Genomic DNA, 25,933 nt, shown 5'->3' with positions numbered 1-25,933 from the left:
TTTCCGCTATAAGTATTTTACGAACTTTTGTAGCGGGAAAAGCTTTCCACGCGGACGAAGCTGCGGGCAAAACTTAGTCCATAATAATATCTAATTGGATGATGTAAGAAGATGTCGCCACAGCATTTGTTTACATTAAATGTATTTTGTAAATAATACGAAATACTAAAATATTTTTTTTAAGTAAAATACACGTTCTAAATTTAATTTGTGGTACATTTAATTATTAATATTAAGTTGGGTAGTGCCACTACAATATTAATTCTCTTTAACAAAGATGACATCAATTATACGTAATATTATTTGTACTTCTATAGTATTTACCTACCTTTAAATATTCTTTATCATAGTATTTGGTTCTACGTGATACTTATTCTCTGGTATACTCTCTATACTCGTCGCCTGTGTATAATTTTTTATTGTATAGTTACCCACATAGTAGCTACACAAGTTCAAAACTTCAAACCTACTTATACATATTTTTTCAGCTACTTTTGTGGCTGACTGCCCCTACGTCAATAGCACGTGTCAATCACAACATAAGTATTATTATAGACTCTATAAAATACAAATATTCTTATAACTATAAAACCAAACAAGCCAGTAACCAATAAGGAATTGAAAGAAAATGTTTATGTGAAATGTTATTGGGTTGTTGCTGAGTCTAGCGAAATCTATTATCATTCAAAAACAAATAGGAAGACAAGCAAAAGGAAAAAAAATATTTATTGAAAAATACAATAATAAGCCTGCGTACAGAAAATCATAACATTTTCTTTTATATAAAACGTTATTCCACTCATAAAACTAATGGGGCAAAAACTTTCCTGAAATGCAAGCAGAACATAGCAATTATTATATAACCGCCTTTCCACTACCGATTGTTTGGCATAACGTCTATTAGCCTTGTTCAAGAGTTAAAGTTTCCCATTCCTTCAATTTCCTGCCGCGTACGTGGCACAAATACAAACAAAATGTCAATCGTGACATTTACGATACTTCCAATGTCGCGCGACGTAAGTTTTCAATTCGAATAATTTGTAGTAAGTACATCTTGGGTCCTATAAATAAACCATAAATCTACGTGTCAGTAAATATGCTGTAACTTGAGTGAATTGCTTTAAAAGCCAATGAGTTATTTATATATTATTACGTGACGAGAAAACGATGTACCAGTTTTTAAGGACAGAAAAATGTACAATTTGGCGTGATTTAAGTTCATATAGAAGGATTCAGAAAAATAAAATATATGTACAATTTGTCATATGTGGAACAAATACTACTTGTTTTAATGAAATTAAAATCGTTTGACAACTTTCGCTATGAAATGCTTCTAAGTATGAATGTTTAACTTAGCAAAATGATCGCAAAGTAAAAAAAATATTTTATATCCTATGAAATGTATTAATCCTCTCTAATATTCAAAAACTCTTAATTTTCCGCTAAACTCCGTATGTGGCAAACATATACGATATTTTATAAATAAACATAAAACAAAGCATGTATACACAAGTACCTATTCACGGACACTGGCTTTGACACAGAACATTTTCGGGCGACGAGATTGCGACAAAACTTTGTCCCTCTATATCTGAGCTGTCCATAAATGATACAACATATACTAACTTTTATGTCTTGCGGGTAGACCACTCTGCAGTATGTTATACGAGATACTAGACAAATGGTAAACAGTAGGGACTAAGCAGAGTTATATAGTCCAAACGCTCTTGGACTATATAACGCTATATATATATTGGAATAAGTGAATAGCATACGTTTATATACATCTTAAACTTGCCAAAATGTACCTTTAAAACTAATATTTATACCAATATCATAAAGCTGAAGAAGAACTAATTGCACGAACTACTATATCAATTTTTTTAACCAATAGGAAGCTGCAATTCTCCAGAATTTAGGCTACTTTTTATCCTAGGAAAATATTTATCACTAAAATACTTTTGCACACGGGCAGAGGCGTAGAAAAATTTGATATATTTAACGAATATAGCTAGTAACTAAAATACTCATTGGTTCGACAACTTCGGTCTTACGGAGTGAAACATAGACCACTAACAACTATTATTAGAACACTATATTTAACAAGGATGCCGTAATGAACCGCAGCTCTTGATAAGCCACCGAAGACACAGCCACCGAAGCTATTCTAAATATGTCGCGTGTTGCCAAATGCTCACTAGCTTTGGTCTGAATTTAAACACATAACCGCATACAGACAAATGATTATCTACAAATTTAAGGTAATCTGGAACTTGGACAGAAATTACTTTGGCACTCAATATTTGTATGTATTTTGCAGGTAAATAAAGGTATAAAATTTATTATGAAATTAAAGCTGTTATAAGTAATATATGGTAATAATAATATCTATGTAATATACAATTGACATTTAACTGTCCTAAATTTAAAAATAAACTACAAAATTGCAAGAATATATAATTACAGCATATTTAATATTCATATTGTTTACGAAATGGTAGCATATTAAATAAATCGTTTATCAGTAAACAGTTATTTCTAATGAAAAAGTTTACTGTATGTAGGTAGGTCTTTCGACAGGGCCGTCTAGAAATCCTCGGGGGCGGCCTATGTTCAGCAGCGGACTTTATGCGGCGGATGATGATGATGTAGGTAATGTACATCACAGTTTACACAATTTTTATTATTAATCATGAAATTTCTTCATATTATACCCAAAATGATACCATCGCTATCCAGATTAAGTTTTAAATGTTTTATTTTCACCAAAGCTATATAGGCCATACGACGTGCTTATTTTTAACACAATTAAATTTCTAGCCTTGATAAATTTAAACATTATTCTAACGATATTTATAGAAACACTATACTTCGTTCCACCACTTTTGACATATTTACAAGCAAACATTGAAAAAAAAATGAATATTTCTCCCAAAAAAATGTACGTAACGAAATAGTTTTTACGAAATACTAATACGATTTTTTCTGTCTCATCTGCTTTGTTTTATTTCTTAATGCATTCATTCCAAATATAATGTGATAAATGATAAATCGATTATTATAAGAAACCGAATCGATAACCCACTAGCACATCACTAATATATAAGTACTCGAGTTTTTCATATATCAAAAAAGCATTATAATACTACGCCATGTATATATATTAATTTTCTTTGAAACGAGTTGTCAAAAGTTAAAATAAATATTTGCACAAGGTATAATAGTATTAACTGAGCCTCGGTACTAACTGCATCTTTTCCAGGGATATTCGATCCAGCAGCAAATAAATTGGACCTGCCAATACTAGTAGACAATGACACGTTGAATGGTCTATATAGGATTTTCAGAAGCATCGCAATTCAACGCTCACCGCCAGTACATGGAAAATAAAATCTTTTATTACAATTAGTTTCACGCTGGATTTGGATATTTATTTTTCAGGATGGATATCATAAACAGTGCGTTTATGTCAATCTTTGCTTACTATGTTCCCGTGAGCGAGCAACAAAACAAAATATTCACTGGATGTATAATTTAATTACAATTATCACTCTTCCGTTGAACAAAACAACATCAGAGCAGTTATAACCAGTTCATGTGTTCATGATTTTATTGTATGTAGTATATTACATAAAATGTGCATTTCATAAAACAAGTAACTATGTTCTTAAATCTCGTTCCAATACTCTCGCAATACTATTTAACAAAGGCATTCCATATTCAAGCTGCTATTGCATCTCAACACGTGAATACTCATTGCATTTCATAACATAAACCTCTCTCAAAAAAGAGTCACAACCATATCCTTGATGGTTTCCACCAGATGTCCAGTATGATGATGTCTAGACCCCGCTCAAGACGAAGCCTCAACTATGTTACAAAATAACAAACAACATTTCGTATTATTAAGTTAGTAATAAGCACAAACACCTACATATTTATTATATTTTATAGTGTTATAAATAGAAAAAAAAATTAAAAAAAGTTCACGGCAGCCTCGTCGCTCCAGACAATCCCTCGCAAATAACCATGGGATTCTGGATTTGAAATTAATCTTGTTTTATATTTTCTGTAACAGACATTGAGCCCATCTGAGAAATATGAATATAGAAATGAAAAAAAAAGCCTTTAATTAACATGAATAAATGAATAGATACAAATGTATTCATCTTTATTTAAGCCTTTACAAAGTCTGTGATAAGATCCTTAAGACCGTTAAGAAAAATATGAAAAGCAATAACACAATTTTATATAAATCTAATTATAGCATTCAACAACTATGTGGCTTCCTAGTAATAACAATGACTCCTAATGACAGTAAAAGCGCGTTTCATCAAAAAAATACTACAAACTTCACCTTCCATAAATATATTGTAGCTTAAATTGTTTTAAATCTAAAAAGGAATTTGTTTTGAATCTCATCAGGATTAAAAGACGTGGAATTTAATAAGACTGAAAATAGCAATATCGCCTTATATCTATCTCCTTTAGATCTGTGCACCACGTGCCACTGTTAGGATGTTGAAAAATGTAATGAAATACCATTTCTGGTTTCGATATAGCTTCATATATTACCCTATATCATTGTCTTATATTATGTTTCTTACTTATTTAAAGTATTTAAGGCTTTAAATAAGTCTATCAGCATTGATTTGCATTTAGTCAAATGATTTTGAATATAAATTCTACAAAAAATTCTATATACTATACTTTGAACTTAGAAGGCTGCGATACATAGTAATCACATGTTTTCAGCTACAATAGGATGCTTCAACGTACATAAACTAGCTAGAGTATTATTTATTCTTTCAGGCAAATAATATTCATATACCAAATGAGCAGATTGCGATCGCTATTGTAATCTATATCTATACTAATATATATTATTAAGCTGAAGAGTTTGTGTTTGTTCGAACATGCTAATCTCAAAAGTCACTAAACCGCTTTTTGGAAAAATCGCTAAAGGGGACTACGTCACTTCCGAATGCTATAAGCTACTTTTTATCCGGGGAAAATATTTATGCCGCAAAAACTGAATGTCGCGGGCGAAGCCGCAAGCCAAAGCTAAAAGGGTATAGTATCCGATTTTAAGCATCCTATCACATGTAAATTCAAGTGCTACACTTACAAAAAAACATATAAAAATATGAAAGCCAACATGACAATTAATTCATATCTTCATACATGATAGTTAGGTATTCTCAATAGATATAATGCGAATCGATGCTGGTTAATATTACAGCTCAGTCTTATAACTTAAACTACGCAAGTAAATAAAATAATGAATGATTACCTACAATCCGATCACAATCCATCATAAAATCAACTGCTAAGAAATTTATCGCGGATACCACTTCTCACACAAATTGCAGCTGACGTACACCGGCGCTGTTTAAAGTTCTAATGTGAGCAATAAGTGGTGAAAATATGTTATTTTACAGTAACACGACTGACACGAATCATAGACGAGATCACGTAGTCGGTAGATTCAAGGATTTGCTAGCACCCGTCAGATCCACAAGTGCAATCGAGAATATCCAATCTACTGCCAGTATATTACCGCTGCAATTTACAATATTACTTTCAGCGCTAGTAGATTTTCACACAATTTGCTATAGCAAATTATGGAGCTAACTTGTTTCTTTGTATTGTTGTATAATAACAGATCATGTCATACGTTTTAAAAACGCTTTATAATCAGCGCCTATTTACTATCCAAATTTTATAATACAATTATTATATTCCAGTAAATTTCATTGTTCATTCATTTTTAATTGTATACTATATCATATTACTAGATATTATACAATGTATATATTGACCGTAAAACTAGTTGCCCTTTAAAATAACTTGCATAAGAAATGGTCGCCGCTCAGTCAACTGAACGCAATTATGAAGTATTACAGTCAAGATTCTACTCATTAATATATGAAACAGAGCATAATGGATACGACCTGTTTTGTATTCAGACATTGAATGCCAGTTAAAACTTCACTCAAACTTTTAGAAAAAAAGAAATAGCGATGAAACAACTATCGTACCTTTTATTGGGGCGGCTTTTCGAGCAAACTTTGCTATCGAATATGTTAATGATCGCAAAAACCCAGAATTCTCAATCAATATTAAAATTGGTTTTTGCGGATTATAAACTAAAAATAAAATGTTTTTTTTTATTATTTAATTTATAATTACGTGGAATACGTACATTTTATACTATAAGTAACGAATAAATGTTTGTGTGTAACGTACTAAAAGTAAATTTAATAAAAATGAGTAATTTAACATTAAATAAATAAGACTATTATTTTGGATCCCAGTTAACAATATTATTGACTAACGTAATATAAAGGAACTGCCATTCCTGGATAGTAGTACATATTAAATAAAAAACACAATACAAGATTTTATTGCAATAAAAAGTTCTTTATCTAATGCCGGCGCCAAGCTCTAAGTTCCTCCCTAACTTCAATATTTGATTTGGAAACTGACATTTTGCCAAAGTCCCGTTCTTCAGAGAGAATTCATTTCTTCTTGTTGACTTTTAAATAAAACTGTTGTTGGAGTTCAAATGCCCCGGATATTAATTTTATTATTCGAAGCCAAGCTATCGTATCTTATTTCTTACTAATATATTATGAACTAGCTTCCGCCCGCAGCTTCGCCCGCGTGGATTTCGGACTTCAAAAATGGAGGAGGTGCTCAATTTGTCGGGATGTTTTTTTAATGTATTGTGGTATGCAGGTGGTCCGATTGTCCGGTCAGGGTCTCATGATGGGATCCTGGTGAAATCGAAGGAAGCATATAGCATGATTCAATATTCACGCGTGATGGCTTATTATTAGCGTATTTCATGTATAACTTTGATGTTTCTATATCGATTTCTATGATTCTTTTTTATGGGATATTTAATAATGTTAACTTTTTTAATAAGGGATGACTGAGAGTGTTATAAACGTAAGAGTAGACAAATATAATGAGAAAGCTTCGAACTGCTAAGCTATCGGGAGTTACACGTGTTATTGTTAGTCAACCATAAAAGATAGACATATGCTGTCATGGGATATTTTTTACATAATTTTAAGGAGAACATTTCCGTTATACATGATTTCTGTGTAGCTGTAACCATTAAGGCTGCACTCGCGACGGAAGCTTAAAAAATGGAGTAACTTCTCCCGTTTTTCCAACATTTCTCTTCACTGCTCTGCTCCTATTAATTGTAGCGTGATGAAAAATTGTACTAAGTTTCGTTAAAATCCGTCGAGTAGTTTTTGTTTCTATAACGGTTATACAGACAGACAGACAGACAGACAAAAATGTTACTAATTGCATTTTTGGCATCAGTATCGATCCCTAATCACCCCCTGATAGTTATTTTGGAAATATATTTCATGTACAGAATTGACCTCTCTACAGATTTATTATAAGTACAAATGTGAAAGTTTGTGAAAATGTTGGAATGTTCACTGCATTGGTGTTGGGAGTAAATTCAAAAACGGCTGAACGTATTTGAATGACTTTTGGCACTTACATGGACTATGTCCTAGATTAACAAATAGGATAAGTTTTATCCTGGCTTCTAATTTATAGTACAGACTATGGGCGACCCTCGCCTATGGTGGATCGCGAGGAAATATTAGGTGGGGTCTAAAAATACATCGACTGACAGGCCAAGAGCCGGTCTGTTGGACGGGAAAAATAACAGAGCACTACAATCCGGAACGTGGAATTTGTTAAGTAGGGTCATGGTCCCGTCAACATTGGGAACCACTATGCTAGGTGACTGCACCTAGCATAGTGGTTCCCAATGTTGTATACTGAATACTGTATACTGATACAGTGCAGTATATATATGCTGTTTCCTTTTATTCACTAAAATATTTTTGGAGGTTTTCTCAACAAATAAAATACGTGAAAGAGAGCATGTTATGCATATAGTTTATGCCTGCCATCGCATCATAGTCCGGTCGAGTATTTACGTATACTTCGATAGGCATTGAAAATAACTTTGGATGCCCAATTAAACCATTACAGGAACCAACAATTAAACGCACAAAACATCCAATAAAATAATGTCCATGTCTAACATTATTAAATAAAAAACATTAATTTCTGGAAATATTTTTTAACAATAATTGTTATACGGTCGAACTAATCGATTTTCAAATAACACAGTACGGAATATCTACAATTTAACTGAATTAGTTGGCTTTAACTTGGGAATAATTTAGACATATTTTATATAGAAAAAATTACAATATGTCAAAGTCAGCCGATGAAATTATACAAAGAAAACAACAAAAAATTAATTGATAATTTAGAAAATGGATAAATTATATGTTAACTCAAAAAAATCTGAAATTCCTATTATAATAATGCAATACGTCATCTCTGCAATCATTGAAGTAAGTGCCTCATAAATAATTAAATATCTACAATAATATATTGACAGCATCTATCTATTGCGTACAATACATTTAAAATTTATCAAAAGCCAAATGATCTAAGGAATATTTACATAAACTAATAAATACAAGATTAAAAATCTATTCCGCAGATAAATATGCATTGAAAGCACCAAAACGATATAAATAATACATGGGTCTGGTGTCTAGTATGAAAGCGAAAGAATTATCAATCGCTGACGGTCTAAAATTATTGACCTCAAAACGATGAGTCACGATTCATCGAAAGTTGCGTTCCGATATTTGCGAATTCTATTTCTTCGGAGCTTGCTCTTAACCGTTTATACTGGGAATGTGAAATTCTGCCAGGGTTATAAAATAAGGAATTCTTATAGAAAATCGTAAACTTGTGAAATGTAATGCGTCGGAAATGTTGAAACATTAGCGCAAAAGTAGATGTCTTTATAAGATTGGAATAAACTCCTAACTTTCAATCATAAACCTAACACAAATCTTAGTTAGGTATATTGTAACGAATATGTTATTGATTTTCACTAAATATATCTTACATTTTTATAGGTTAATACAATTTAATAGGTTTACAGTACTTAAATTTTCTATCTATAGTATCACTATCAAGAAATCCCAGAATAGCCAAAAATCTACATAACTTGTAAAGCAGGAATATACATACATAGCACCACACCCTTTTCCCATATAGGGCTAGGCAGAGGTACAACACACTCACATTTCAGCAGCTATAAATAGTTTATGTAATAGGGGGAGAGCCTTTTGCCATTTTAGCAGGCACAATTCCAGACCCATTGCTAATATTAAGCAGAAAACCCAATATTACTTTGACCGATCAAGTAAACGAACCCGAGACCTCAGCACGACAGTCGTACCGCGGGCACAAAACTACGCCCCCGAAGCATTCTACGGAACAATACAATTAGACGATACGGAAATCCCGATTAAAATATAAAAATTATCAAAACAGAATCAAATATACCAGTAAAGCCCAGCTGATATTAAATCCCGTTACGCAACGAAAGGGTTACAACATTATGACTGCGTGGGCCCAAACGCCGGCCACGCACTAGAGTGATTACATTGGGCCATCGTCCTCGATTTGTGACGCGCCGGGCCGAGCGTGCTCCACCCGCTGAGAGCCCGTGACTTAATCACGTGAACCCAAACCGGTCCCAGAGCCGGAATCCTGGGAAGAGGCAGCGAACCCAATGAAACTTCTGGTGACTAACATTGTCCCATTTAACAGCGAATTCCGATGTGATAATATCGTTTTATATGAATTGAGTCGCTTCATTGGTGGTTTTAGCATAAGTAATCTGCCTTAATAAATAAATACTCAATAATAAATATCTTTATTGGGTATATATTAAGTACCTTGTAGTTATTATTTTTTATATGTCTGAATAAGGAAGGCAACCTCCATGGGCGCCAAGATTAATTTTAGGCAGGTGCATCTGCACCTACGCACTATATACCACATAATATCATAAAATGAAATTTTTCCAAATTTAAATCGCGCTGGTTTTGAAAATGCTTTATCATAAAAAAAACTGTGTGGTCGACAGTTCCCATTGTTGCAAATTTATTCAATGACTTATATGTTATATGTTATGAGAATTATTCCTGAGCGGGGGGTGCATGTGCACCTACTTGCAGCCCCCTCCCATTGTAACCACTAACTTCCATCTCGTAACGCATGTGTCGGCTGTAAAAGGAGAGGCTGCAGGTTCACTCCTCCTCATACTATGGCAAATGTTTGTGTACGATCATATAAAGACTGAGTGTGTCGTTTTGGGTTTATTTTCTATCCGCATAAAACATTTCTATGATATTTCTTTTAACATGATGCGCCGCAGAATAAAAATAAAAGAGAAGCCAAATACTTAAGTAGATACCCCAACATTCCATACTGTTGAAATGTGGGTGGGTCACTTCTATTCACCCTGAACAGCACTCGATGGTATAGGAGTCAGTTCAATGTATATTATCTCCATATTATTTTTTTTCTTTCATTCTAAAGTTTCGCCTCTAGCAATAAAATGTCTCAACAGTACAAATAAATACCCAACGAAGTTGTGGATAAATCTGCTAAATTGTCTCAAACTTGTATCTCAACTAGTCTCGTTGTTAATTAAACCTGTGTTCAAAACTCACACTACGTTCTAAGTTCATAAAAGTTTTATTACACCTAAAATTTTTATGTATGCAAAATGAAATTTTTAAGCAAACCTATAAATGAGGACCATTGCTACTATATTACCCGCACCGCCAGTGGTAACAGCCCGAGAGCCAATTCTATTATTATTATTTACCTTTTAAACTGAACTTTTTAACCCAACAGTTTTCCATTCGATATCCTAAATAAAAATTCCATGTCCAAAATTAAAATCTTCGTAAAAGAACGTCTATTAAAATATTTGACCCATATTGTTACTATATACCTTCGATTCCTCTCGTTACAATTTTAAGACTTATTGGCAGAAGGCTTAATTTGAGCTGCCTCCGGCGAAAAAACTTCCTACTTCAGATAAAAATGAAACTTGAAAAAACTGGAGCAAACTTGAATGATTAAAAGTTACGTCGGTCAGCTTCGTAGGGGCAGATAAATGTTAACAAGGCAAAAACCCATTTGTTGCGACTTAATTGTTATATTACTCCTTTGAACTTAAACACAATGTTACACAATTAGCTTGTAAACGTGATTTACTTGTACTTACATTACTTTTATAATCCCTAGAGTTTCCTCAAATGTCGTAACTTACCTAATTAGACACACATAAAACGCATTAGTCTAATCAACTTAGTACCCGATCCTCTCTTAGTGTAAGTTAATTCCCGAATGAAAGATGAGGTGACCGCAAGTTTTTCATGAGTCAGAGGTACCAAATAATCGGGATAGCGGTAATCTGAAAGGGAGAAAACACCCACCGTTGGAGACACCCATAAATGAAATTAACGTCATCCCTACTCAGTATCGGAGGAAAAATTCGGTAATCCGCCCTTAAATATGGAGGCTGTTTAATATAATTTTGCCATTTTTTACGAATGGTTAAACAATGGTTACATTACCAACATTTGTTTTGTGGATTCATTTAATAACTGCGATGAGAAAAATTGTTTTTATGTTACGTTGGAAATTGAGTTTTGTGAAGATAATTGCGAAGTGCGTCTCGGCTATGGATCGATTATTAATTTGACTTTCATATAAGAAGTGATTTATGGATTAATATTTTATACGGGAAAGGAATTAACCTCTTAATAGAAATGTTATTCTGAGGACCTGTTGTTGTCAATTTCTGAGTAATTTCTACTCGTCACATAAATGTAAATGTTATAAGCCGACCAAAGTGTACTGTGTCAAAAATCACACTTTAATCTATGCTCCTAAATAAATAATAATAATCAATAGAATAATTTGATGCTATATAACATTTTAGTCATGATTTATGAAATTGAAGCGAATTTATCTTTTGAAGCGGCGATAGCCTAGTTGGGTGTGGAACTGACTGCCGAAACGAATGTCTGCAGGTTCAAATCCCAAGGGCACATACCTCTGATTTTCCTAATAATTATGTGTATTATTTGTGAATTATCGCTAGGTTTAACGGTGAAGTAAAAACATCGTGAGGAAACCTGCATATCTGAGAAATTCTCTATAAGAATTTTGAGGGTGTGTGAAGTCTACCAATCCGCACTAGCCCAGCGTGGTGGGCTAATGCCTCATCTGAGATGGATTAGAGGAGTAGTAGAGAGTAGTAGTAGAGGAGGCCCGCGGCCAGCACTGGGATAGTATATAATACAGGGCACATGTTATTATTTATGAAATTAAATCGACAGACACTTTCAAATTCAATAATTACAAATTTACAAACCAAATTAAACCGAAAACCTTATATGCACTTTCAACTCAAATAAAAAAATAATGTTAATTGCATGCTTTTGTAATAAAACGAAACGATGGCAGACAAACACTTTCAACGTGACATAAAGCAGTACTTGAGGGCCCTTCATAAAGCAGCGTTGGGGTGACTGTTACACTCATTCAGAGGAGCGTGAATTGCGGTAAATGTACAGAATTCACTGTAGTTTTCTGTTTTTTCTTTTTTTTATAAATATGCATTGCTCTAGAGTATGTCTGGAAAACCTGTTCTTTTCGAAGGAAATTGCACTTGAATAAATAATTATGAAACCATTTTAGATATGTTCAAAAGTATTTTTTGAGGGAACTTTTGCTATATATTTCTGTTTTTACTATATTGCAAATGATTTGGAAACTATAATTGATTTCAAAAATATAAAAAAAAATGAAAATATAGAACGATCTGCGTTAAATATTTAAAGCCAGATACACTAAACCTAATGAAACTATTAGTTTTAAATCTTTGGGTCCTAAAGATGAATAATTTTTACGCATATTTTGTTTTTGAGCCAAAATTCAAAGGTTTATTTTTACAATTTTTTGTAATATAAAGCCATATTTTATTACTTCTATAGTTATTATTATCTAGCCATTGAACATTTTGGGGTTTCATACAAAAGACTTCAACGATTATAAAAACTTAATTTATTTGTTGTATAATACTGTTATGTCTAGAGTCCGAGTTAGTATGCAATTTAAAAAAAAATACGTAAAAATATGTCACGTCGATTGATAAAAAGAAACTATTAGGTTATTATGAACGCTAACATTTCACGCCGAAAGGACGCTAAAGAGCAAAACAAATTAGAACTACAACGAAGGCGAAAGATGCACTTAAGAAAATGAGACAGCAGAAACGGCTATAAAAACTAACAGCAGGCTAAAGTTGACTATAATAACTACAGAGTGGCAACCACACGATGTCAAAAGGAAAAAAGGTAGACAAATTGATAGATGGACGATGACGCCAGGTCTGTTGGAGAAGCAATTAGCTCAAAAAAGGCAAATGATAGCCAAGTTATAGCGCATTAAAAAAACATAAGAAACACCACAGTCGCAATCTTTTGCCTTTGTAGTCGATAAGTAAATGGCCGTTGGGGTTTTGCCTGTCTACCGACCGTAACTTTATTTATAATCAAATAACTTATTTATGAAAACTTAAAATTGGCCCCAGATTCGTTAGTTTCCATAAGAGAATAAAATAGTGTTACAAGGCACGCTGCCCACTACACCGTAACATCTGATGTATAAAGCTTATTATGTATAAGTTTGTTTACAACAACAAAGAGTTAATAATTATCATTCGCGACATAACAAAAGACGTATATCGTCTTCACTCTACGACGATTAGAATAGTCTGCATCGTCTTCCCGTTGTATCTTTTATTATGTAGCTTGTCAAATTATGAATGGCAAGACAAACTAGTGTTACAATATTTTTATAAGATGAAATTATGGTAATTGAGGGCTCCAATAGGCTCGACCTCAGTTCCTAAATGTGTTTTCTTTGAATGTATTACTTACATATCTATACTGCTTTTTGTTATATATCTACGGTAATAATAATTATTACTTTAATAAACAAAGGAAAACATCGTGAATTTCTCTGTAGGAATTTTCAAGGGTGTGTGAAGTCTACCAGTCCGCACTAGGCCAGCGTGGTGAACTAGGCCTAATTCCTCTCAGTAGTAGAAGAGGCCCGTGCCCAACAGTAGGACAATATAACATTATAATAAGTAAAAGCGAGCCTTAAATAGTCTCCGATTTTTTAAGTAATAGATATTACTTTGACGATTCAAAGCATGTTCTATGGGACAATTTATTTATAGCTTAACTTAAAAAACAACGTTCCGTAGTTTTCAGTTATGATTCTCACGGTATTAATTACTTAATTTAATAATAATAATACTTTTGATAATAAGTTTGAAACTATGACCACGAATGGTTAGGTCTTGAGCCTCTCCATCGTAGACGGTGATTATTTTTTTAATATTTATAATGTATTAATATTTTTAAGATTCTACTATTAATAATTTAAAAAGTAACCATCAAAATAAAGAGATAAAAATAAATATAAAGTTTATCTAAATTATAACATAATTCTCTTTAACATGATGCTCACACTAGGCTGTGCTTATATTGTAATGGTTAGAGATTTGTGTATATTTCTAGAACAGACTTATAAAAATGTTAATTATAAAAGCTATTGTTTATTTAATGTCAATTCCAGCACATAGCGTCTAATATTAGCCTCTAATATTTAGTTAAGGCGAGCCAAGTTCTTTGTAATCTATTTATTCGGGTCATTAAGTTACAATTATTTTTGCTGAGAAAATGTTCTGCTCCTTTTGTTATTCTTTCAAACAATTTAATATTGTGAAAATTGCTTTTGTTCACAACGTACTCAAAGCGTCTAAATAGCTACTTTGTGTATTTTTTGTTTAAAAGTTATATGATTTTTAATTCAATTGGCACGAGATTGTCTATTATATTTAAAAGTTGATTGTCCTAATATAATGTAGCAACTATATTTTTTCGAGATATTAAATAAAATATTTCACAGAATGCAAAAAAGGGCCGATGTACCGCAGGTAGATAAGAATATGGAATTTTAACAATAGCGTTACCCTCTTTTGATCCTAAAAAATAACGCACGGCTAGTTTTTCTAACACCGACGAGTTTTTATGAACTCCATTCGTGAACTACGGAATTAACAAAATAAAATGCCTATAAGAATAATCTTCCAATATAATGCGGGTTGTAGACCGAGAACTACGCTAAGTTAGATAAGCTTAGGTCGCATCGGTGAAATATATTTTCATACCTGTGTTCTGGCCTCAAACTATGTAAATCAACGCACTATTTGTAATTTTCTCAGCTATGCGAGCTAATATAAACTAGCTTTGCTTGTTTTTTTCTGCATAAAGTATCGAAATTGTTTCGAAGTAACGGTCCATGGATTTTTTTTCAAAAGCTATAATATATTTGTCTATCTTGAAAGGCAGCTTGGAGGCAGCAATTTCAAACGTGTTAGATCAGGAAGGTAAAAGTGTAAATTTTGCATGTGCACGACACTGGGTCATCGATTAACTGTGTCGTGAAAGTTTGTTTGCAATTTTTGCTAAGTATGTCGAGTTTATTCATTTAATATTTCAATTTTTGGAATATATCCTTACATTGTCAATTATACAAAAAATATGAGTAAATAATTAACCAAAGTGAAGCTGTCGTAAGGATTTGTAAGTGAATATTATTTTAAATTTGAAATATCTTCTGAAATGTACAGCAAAAAATAGCTAGTATGTAGTGATAAAATTAAAAACTTTTAAACTCAGAGGGTTTTTCCAAATCCGGCTTTATTATATCAAGCACCAACTTTCTCCAGATAACTAACATTACACTATGATCAGCTGTAAACAGGAAATCTGTAAATGCGTTCAATTTGATTTTGGATTCAAAAGGAAATCGATATTGACCCCACAGTCTACAGTTTGCTTTTAATTTAGCCGGAATTCGGTAACAGGTGTTTAAATTCCGCACTTATTACCGGACGATGTGGTTCCAAATCATTTGACAGCACTCGCACCGTGGCTAAGGTTATATTGTGTTAGTTAACACGAATATTTTCGGTTCAAAGCGGTATCAGTAAAATAGTTATATGTTATAACTAGATGAGTATGTAAATAAACGTCTTCATAGAATTCTAGAGAGATGATTATGGATATATATAGCATTTTTTTAACATAGTAAGCTGACTATCCTAGGCTGACATTATTCATTTATTTATTAGGTTGTTAAAACTACTTCCAAATAGTCATTATCAGTAAAAATATGTTCCGATCTATTTATTAATTATATACGAAACAATATGAATGAACAGTCAAACAATCAGAAACGTCTAGCACTACAATAAATATACGACACATTGACTCCTTCTTTAAGCAAGTTAAAATAAAAAAAACCGTTGCAATGAATCCTTCTTGAAGTTAGTTAAAATTAAAAATACAGCGCATCGCGTACTTCTTTAAGTTAGTTAAGATTTTAAAAATTGGCGCATTATCTCCTTCAAGTTAGTTAAAATTAAAAATACAACGCATCAACTCCTTCTTTACGTTAGTTAAAATTAATAAAATGGCGCATTAAATTCTTCTTCATGTTAGTTAAATTAAAAAATACAGCGTATTGACTCTTTGTTTAAGTAAGTTAAAATTAATAAGACGTCACATTAAATCCTGCTTCATGTTAGTTAAATTTAAAAATACAGCGCATTGACTCTTTGTTTAAGATAGTTAAAATTAGAAAACAGCGCATTAACTCCTTCTTCAAGTTAATTAAAACCCCGGTGCATTGATACTTTTTTCAACTCAGTTAAAAATTTGCATAAATTTCCATTAAATTATTTATCTATTCTCAATATATATAACATAGATTTAAGTTTTCTCTGTCGCAGAAACAGATACGTGTGCAGTGAAGGAGATCAATATGTGATAGCTATCCGAGGTAATCCACTCAAGCTAAATCTGATTTAATTATTATCCTCACACCTGCATACGGAATGCAAAGACAAAGTGAATTAATCTAATTAACGTGACTCATATTGGGATTAGGTGTTGGATGGAAAGCTGGTTATGTTAAGTCGATACACAAGAACTTGGGTGGCACTTGGTATGATACAGTTGAAAAAGATAATTATTCGAATGAAACGGTAATCGGTAAAATTTGTTTAGTTAATTGTGCTACATTACTGCAATATATTAATTCATAGCGTCATTATGCATATCAGTATGTTGACGAGTGCTTTAAGCATTCTTAAACAATAGAAACACCACCTGCTAACCAGTTGGCACCACAGCTTCCAGCCTCATTGTTCGCTATGAATTGATCCATGATATTATACACGCTTATGTCGTACAACAGAAAGCTGAATGCTCTCGATTCGCCTGTGTATCGCCGGTAGCATACAAGTGCTTGCTAACTGACACAATTGGGTCTCCTACAAAAATGTTCCGACGTTATAGATTACGATACCACAAACACTGAGACGTTTCTTCTCATTTTGGACAGAAATAGCGTCAAAAATATCTAGCAGCGCACTCATCGCACCGACCTAAGAAGTTCTTTGTCCTAAGGAGTCATCGACGACTTAGATCTTTAAATCTATCATCTCTACCGTCAACTGTGGGGCAGTGTTACAATAACCTCCTTAAGGCTAGCTTATGCAAGAATCGTTTTAGATAACAACCTTCTCAGTGTCTCGAATGTTGCTAGTCTATAGATGATAACAGCTCACCACGAGGAGGGAATTCTCGTCCGTCTCACGTATTTACATACATAAAATATAGTATCGACGTTCTTCTCCACATTAAACCGAGTTAAATTAAATTTCATCAAATTTATAGATTTTTTTAGTAACCTTTACGTCGATGTTAACTTTAAATTAACGGGATAGAAGAAAACATATTCAAATACTAGAAAACCTTTATTTTGAAACGTTCTGGGTTTAAATAATAGTCCCTTCAATCAGACGCCAGTTAATTGTAAATTTCGCCGGTGAACAAAAGTAACTAAAACATTTCACGACAGAACGAATTTGACGCTTCGGTTGAGAGCAAGGGTGACAATTGTCCTAAAATTTAAAATCGCTGAATAGAATCCATTTGTAAAGAATTTGTAAAACTTTAATTAAACGCGATCTACGGTTTTTTTTTATCCAATAAATGTGTTTACAAACCTTTATTTTGTTTTAAATGTTAACGTAGCACAAGAAAAATTATACTATTCGTTAAATATTGTTAAACTTGATATACGTATTCATTAAAGTTGACAGACCTGAGACGATAGTCTAGATTCAAGGTAAACATGTTTTACTTGAATAAAAGTTAGTTTTATTAAACATGTTTTCATGAGCTTTTGCGCTAAAATATGGAAGATCAATACAATAAAAATAACAGCCTGAATTTATTATAATATTAATACTTGGAAAGTTAATTAAAAGGTATCGTTTCCCTGTGTAAACATAAACTTGGGTATCTATTCATCGCAGGACGATTAATTGCTCCTATTCCATTTGAATCCATTGCCAATAAATCTTTTGGTTGCCGCCATTAATTAAAAGGGTTTAAAATTGTTACCAACAACATTAGCCGATTGTTTAGTATCGTGATACGCATACCACATTTCATTATGAACAACAAAAAAATATTTATTTGTCTATTAAAATAGACGTATATCGCTGCTTTTCGTCGTTGTTGTCAAATGAAATTCCATCTGTGAAATATGTAGCTTTCGCTAATTGTAAAATTTATTCATAGACTTTATTCAATTAAAGAAATTTAATTTTGATATAATGTCGACGCCCTCGTCATCTATTTTTAGAAGGCTCTCTATTTCGTTACGTTCTTAATTTTCAAAAGTTGTAATTGTTAGTTTTATTAGGTTGTTGTGTTCGTCGTGCTCAGTCACTCGACTTTTAATTCGGCTTATCGTCGTGAGATAGATAAACGACTTATCTTAAAGCTTTAGCAACTACTTATATCAACCCGACGATCTCGGCTCCTTTGTTTGAAGGTTTTTTTTCACGTTGTATCGGGCTAGTGAATATAAATTTGTGCGCAATGTTTAAAGGAGATTTAAAACGTTCTGTTATTTTAATATGTTGAGGCTCAAATGAAATTTAACTTGAACAGGAAAAGAATGTTTTCTTCTACAAAAGGATTTGATTACAAATAGAAAACATTTCATTAAATAATTAGTCAACAATACTTTTCTTAGCTATTGTTTATTCACAGAATCTCTTACTACTTCAAAAGCAAGACTTTCATGTTATACAACATAAAAACTCGTTTCAACTCATTGGATCTGATTACTAAGTCGATTACTCGTGGTTACATATTTTTGTTGCATTACTGTTGGATGCATTCTAAAATAGTCGCATGATAACAAGCTCGATAGCTTTGTTAGACGCATTTCCGATGCGTGCATTACCAAGAAACCATAGCGAACAATCACTGTTTCAAATCATCAGACAGGTCACTTCGTAGAATACTAACATATAAACAGACTCTTTGTCAGGTAATTAATGCCTCGAGTTTGTAGAAGCCAGTGTACACGCCAAGCAGTCGTAAATAGCCTTCCACATTCCAGACATCAGTGCAGTCCAATTGGAAGTCCATGTGCGGGACATATTTTAATATAAGCGTACGACGCACCAATTTTGACCGATACATTCGAATTTTCAAACACACGTTTCCAGTGAAGTCCGTTTTACTTACCGGTTTAGTGGGAACTTTGTTCAGCCATGACTTTAAGCTTACACATGCACACCGCGCCCGGCCGCCGGCTTATAAACAAAGTTTTGGAAGTTTTAAAGTCGCCGCAAACGCGCACGTTAGAGTTCACGTCAAGAAATTCGGGAGTAAGTCAGTCCCGGTGGGACTGGAAAGATTTTTTTTATAAGAGAACTGGTTAGTTGTGAGAGTTTGTAAGTTTGTTCGTAACGGACGCGGAGCGAGCGCGGTGCTCGTACACGGACGCTCGCTTGGAGGTACCACGCGGTATGAGCCGCAGTTGATTCAACGAGTAGAGCAGCCTGGAGGCGGGCGCGGAGCGGCAACGTCGCGCCCTTACCCCGCGCCTGCCGAATGCCTGCTCCCACCATGATGGCGTCATTGTTTCATCATTTGTTATCTCACCGCTACCGGAGTAGGCATTTCAAGCACTGGAACTTCTAAGCAGAAAAGCCGATCCTTAAAGGACGACGGTTATAAGTTTTGCCATTGACAATTTACTTATGCATTGTTTTTTTTTTGTTTGTGTCACTTTGCAACTTTTGCTTTTATATCTCTTAGAAAAAATAAAACATTCTCCAAGCTTCCATGAAATTATACAAATATTATAAATTGTTTTTTTCAAAGATCAAAGTTAAACCATAAATTCCTGTTATTACTCAAAATTAAACCATCTTATTTAAAGACACAATAAATATAATCGACGATATATTCCAACAAAAGCGTACAATAACGTAACAAAGATCCCGCTGAGCGTTGTGAGCCACGAGCCTACATGCATACCGGCACATTTCCGGTGAGTCATGCATGCTTAATGCGTATGCATGGTCGTTGGTCAGCCAATAGACCAAGACAGCAGGTGACAATCGGCTATAATAGATTAGTGACCCGCCACGGAACGACGCGACCAGTGCTTTGTAGTTTTAATCAACAAACCTAATCAATTGAAGCAATTAATCCGTGTCTATGCAATTTATAATTTTTTTTGTTATATTTATTTTATACTGTTTGTATATATAAAATTCGCATGTGTGTACCATATAGACATGTATTTTATTATGTATTTTTACATTATAAATAATTATTAAAATATTTATTTTAATAAACAGTTGTTCAAAAAGCTATGTAACGACGAAGCAATACTTTTTAAAATTGTAAAACGATATAGACTGAGTATTTTGCGAAACATTAAGAGGTACAAAAAATATAATATTTACGAAAAAAAAGTCATTTTTTTAAATAATATATGAATAAAATACTAGAAATGTTTTTAATCACAATAGTATTTTACAATGGAGCTAGCACAATGCATCATCTCGCCGTGGTCGCCTACTAATCACACGTCACACACAGAATCCACGAGGAGAAAAACGTCCCAATATTTCTATTACACAATTCGTATAACTAAAGAGAATGGACTTAATTAACATAGAACGGAATCTAAATCACGTATAATAACTTTCAGATTAAACTAAACTATAATATTTCATTTCAATTCAATGTGCAATTATAATAAACACGAATAACCTCTAATAATTTTATATTATTATATGAAACACCCGTTGTTTTGACCAAATTATTAATCACAAACTATATTTGTGACAAGAATTCAAAAAATTTTCTCAGTTGTCTTAGGAACTAATACAACAATCAATCTATTCTTAGTCATAAATAATAATTACAATAACAAAATAAGTTCTCAAACGAAATTACGATTATCCATATTAAAACTTATTTTTTTCATTCACTGTTCACGAACGTCGCAAAAGGACTGTTGCGTTAACGAATTAATAACAACGGTACTCTTTAGCGGCACGACAACTCATAAAAACATACAAACTCTACGGAAACAGATACATTTGGTGGGATTTAAAAGTTTGACAAATAACATAACACTTTCGTAACAAGTTATCGCTTAATGAAATCTTATGTTTACGCGAATGTTAGACATTGGAGTATTTTTTTTTTTTATTTTATCGCGTATTTTTATATTATTATTTTCTACCGACGAAAAAAAAAAAATCAAATTATCACTTCTTATTTGGTCATTACGGTAAAATTATGTTTAAGATTTAGTTACGTATTTAGTAAGGAAGTGGCACATTTTTATGCGTGATCAATCTTTTAAACTGTCACAGCTGATAATTGAACAGTCTTATCACAACGGCATAAGGTTGTATATAATAGAGCTTACCACATTAGACCCACACGGGTTGTAATAATTGTTCTTAGTATCGTCTCTAAAGTTAATTAGGATCGTGTTGTTACAGACCAAACTTTTAATGGCAGTGAATGCATTATAATGACACTGAGTAACCCAAATACGGGAATCCTTCGGAGTAATAATACATAGTCGCTAAGCTTAACACTAAAATTAAAGATGTTTTCAAAGTCCTTCATTATAGTTCAATGGAATTTGTGCCTTACCATGTCTTACTCTCAGCTTTGTTTGTATCTATTCACGACCAGTCCCGGAATAAAATTCCCATTCTGTACTTTCCCAAAATAAAAAGTAAAACAAAACAAACATGCATCACGCGTTCATCGTTCAAAGGATAGGGGTGCAGCTTAGATACCTAACTTTTGCGATACGTTTTCCATCTCATGATCAAACCTACAGGCATATTGGACACAAATTCCAAACCCCAGGTTATACAGTGCAGGAAAACCCAATATCTCTATTCCGGATTTGGGATTCGAATCTGGGACCTCAAAGCGGTGGTCGTACTGCGCACGCAATACTACTACGTCATTGAAGCAGTCAAAAATAACCTATACTTAGTCTGGCCATAAATACTGTTACACTTAATTATAAAAAAATATTACATTTGAATTTCGAATCTGTCATTTTTATACGATTGTTCATTGTGTTTTCTCATTTTGGCGCCAATACATTGTAAAATATTTTGCGATATTAAAATGGTGTGGGGTGATAAAGAGAACCGAATCGCTGTGATAGCATTACACAAAGTAGGTATGGAGCCAAATGCAATTTTTAAAACTCTCCATACACTTGGTATTAGTAAAATGTTTGTGTACCGGGCTATTAATAGGTACAATGAGACCTCCTCTGTTTGTGACAGAAAAGATCTGGCCGTCCACGTAGTGTTCGTACGAAAAAGGTGGTCAAAGCAGTAAGGGAAAGAATTCGAAGAAATCCTGTCCGAAAGCAAAAGATTTTATCTCGGGAAATGAAGATAGCACCTAGAACCATGTCGCGTATTTTAAAAGATGACTTAGGACTTGCAGCCTATAAGAGACGCACTGGCCATTTCTTAACTGATAATTTAAAGAAGAATAGGGTGGTAAAATCGAAACAACTACTGAAGCGGTACGCAAAGGGAGGTCACAGAAAAATTTTGTTTACGGATGAGAAAATTTTTACAATTGAGCAACATTTTAACAAACAAAATGACCGTATTTATGCTCAAAGCTCTAAGGAAGCTTCCCAATTAGTCGACAGAGTGCAACGTGGACATTATCCGACTTCAGTGACGGTTTGGTGGGGTGTTAGCTATGAAGGAGTGACTGAGCCATATTTTTGTGAAAAAGGTATCAAAACATCGGCACAAGTGTATCAAGATACCATTCTTGAGAAGGTAGTTAAGCCCCTTAACATCACCATGTTCAATAACCAAGTATGGTCCTTCCAGCAAGACTCGGCGCCGGGTCATAAAGCTCGGTCGACGCAGTCTTGGTTGGAATCGAACGTTTCGGACTTCATCAGAGCTGAAGACTGGCCGTCGTCTAGTCCCGATCTTAATCCGCTGGATTATGATTTGTGGTCAGTTTTAGAGAGTACAGCTTGCTCTAAACGCCATGATAATTTGGAGTCCCTAAAACAATCTATACGATTGGCAGTGAAGAATTTTCCCATGGAAAGAGTGCGTGCTTCTATTGATAACTGGCCTCATCGTTTAAAGGACTGTATTGCAGCCAATGGAGACCACTTCGAATAAGCTTTTTATATTTTTAATTGTTTTATATTTATGTATTAAACTGACACACTGTAAAAGTAATAAATGTTATTTGCAGTTAACAATTTTCTTTTTTCTTTATTACAATATTTATGGCAAGACTAGGTATATCTGTATTATTTTATCAAATCCCATTTCCTATTTAGCGTTTTTGTACGTTTACTTGTAAGTAACATTCAAACCTTCAAACGTAATCAAGCTTTTGTATTTATAATATTAGTAATGCATAGTAAGATTATATTAACATTTTATTAGAATGTTATTTATAAATACTAGCTGTTTTTACCACTCCGCCGACGTGAAAAGTTTTTCCGCAACAGAAGTGTCACTACAATCTATATATTTCATATTATCCTTTCCCGAGACAAAGCGTAGTTATGTCCTTTCCAGGGTCTAAAGTCTACACTATCTCTACATAAAAACACATGGAAATTGGCTGAGTGCTTCAGCCGTGATAAAATAATAAACAGAGTTAATTTCGCATTTGTCATATAAATATGAAAAGTACATAATCATTCTATTTCTTACGTCAAATAACAAAAACCCTGTATGTTACGCAATTAGCTATTCTAAAGTCTAGAATCTAGACAAATAAAAACGCGTTCCGGCCTGAATACTCATTAAAAATAACTTTTCTGTCTTATATGGCAAAGTTAACAATTTAAACGAAACGCATTGTCTGACACAAAGGGCGATTTGGGCACCGCGTAGAAGCTGTCAACTTGTTGCGCGAAAATAACAAAACAAATGGCATTTAATTAACTTACCAATTCAATTAACGTGAACGGATGACCTAATAAAGGTCACAGGAAATTGCTAGATGTAGGGCGGTCTGGAATTCTATGACAGAGGTAGTTCAGTTGCGATAGATATATAGCTGATGACGATGATGTTTGATAGTTTAATACGTTAAAATTAACCTTCTTCATCATTTTCATGTGTAATCAACTTTCACTTTTCCACCATTTCATTTAATCTATTTATGATTATTTAATAATAAAATTTATTTTATTATCGATAGATTACAACAAAAGACATTACTATTACTACACACCAAAATATGCGCTTTGTTTAAGGAAGTTAAATATTTTCTCACTGACGATAGAGCACGTCACCGATACAACTGCGCTCTGAATCATTTAACATTTATAATTGCAACGTGCCTGACCCGGAGTTTTCAACGTGCCATTTAATCTTCTTTAAATGTGAACCAATATTCTGTGTGATATTTCTTCTCATAATGAAAAATCTACGAATAATTGTGATATAAGATTTATTAAAAACTAGTTTATATTTAAATTTTCGTGCTCTTACCAGACAATGTGGTGTCAACGCTACATTTTTTACTCGTTTCACAGTGTAAATCGTTGTGCTGTCTAGCTTCAACCCCTTTTGGATTCCTCCTATCTCGGGCAAATGTAAGAATATGCAGTGATGGCCGACCCAGAAATCAAACCTAGGAATGTCTAGTCCATAACCTTCTATACTTTTCATTGTTCACTAATATGTAATTAAAAGTTAGTGTACATGCTTAATATAAACATATTTAATTACAAAGGAATTATGTTCATTATAAAAGGATTTGCACGTTACTTAGTTTGTAGAGTACGCGGCTCCGAAAGAGCATGTTATGAAAACTTTTCAAAGAAACGTTTGTTACAAATCGAGTCTAATGACAGCATTTTATGATTGTTTAAAATATGTTTAATAAATCCTTATTAGACTTTATAGCTTTAGAAACATGTCTTTTTTCATACATAATAATTTGTAGGTAAATAATTTCATTTCGTATGTAGAATTAACTTCTGCTAATTTAGTTTATAGTTGGGGTGATGCAGTTGTTCGTTGTATTGTTTATTATGTTATGTTTATGGAAATTTCATGATTATCTGCATTTAATGAAAAGAAAGAAAAAAAGAAACCAATAAAAACTATGCAATTACAAATCAAGTTTTTGAAAAATTCATCATACCAGTATATAAAATACTCTTATGACTGGTCAATATACATATAATTAAAATATTTACTATTATTACAGAACCAGCGCAGGCTAATAGGCACTTACGTCAAGGACAGTCGGGATTAGTGCTAACGAGAAATGAAACAAATTTAAAAAAACCGGCCAAGTGCGAACTTGAGTCGTGCACCTAGGGTTCCTAACAAACTTGTAGGTACGGTGCCTAAATATATAACTTTAACTTAACGTTGGATTCGTTTACTGCAGCAACCGCAAATTTTAGTAACCATTTGTAGTAGTAAATACGTTTTTTTTTATTATAACATACATATTCACGGTTTCATTTTTTTCCTTTACAT

General features: G+C 33.1%; 1 protein-coding gene across 1 annotated transcript in view; it reads right to left on the bottom strand.

The window, feature by feature from the left end:
- LOC119190882 (carboxyl-terminal PDZ ligand of neuronal nitric oxide synthase protein-like) overlaps window positions 1-19,917 on the bottom strand; it is a 203,451-nt gene extending 183,534 nt beyond the window's left edge. Inside the window, exon 1 of the mRNA XM_037444130.1 lies at window positions 19,626-19,917. The gene's annotated coding sequence lies outside the window, so the exon portion shown is untranslated. The remainder of the gene's footprint in view (window positions 1-19,625) is intronic.
- Between the last annotated feature and the right edge of the window lie 6,016 nt (window positions 19,918-25,933).

This window comes from Manduca sexta, chromosome 27 (assembly GCF_014839805.1).
Source record: "Manduca sexta isolate Smith_Timp_Sample1 chromosome 27, JHU_Msex_v1.0, whole genome shotgun sequence".
In the NCBI taxonomy this organism is placed as follows: domain Eukaryota; kingdom Metazoa; phylum Arthropoda; class Insecta; order Lepidoptera; family Sphingidae; genus Manduca; species Manduca sexta.
The sequence above is the reverse complement of the archived record's forward strand: the minus strand, read 5'-3'. Positions and strand labels throughout refer to the sequence as shown.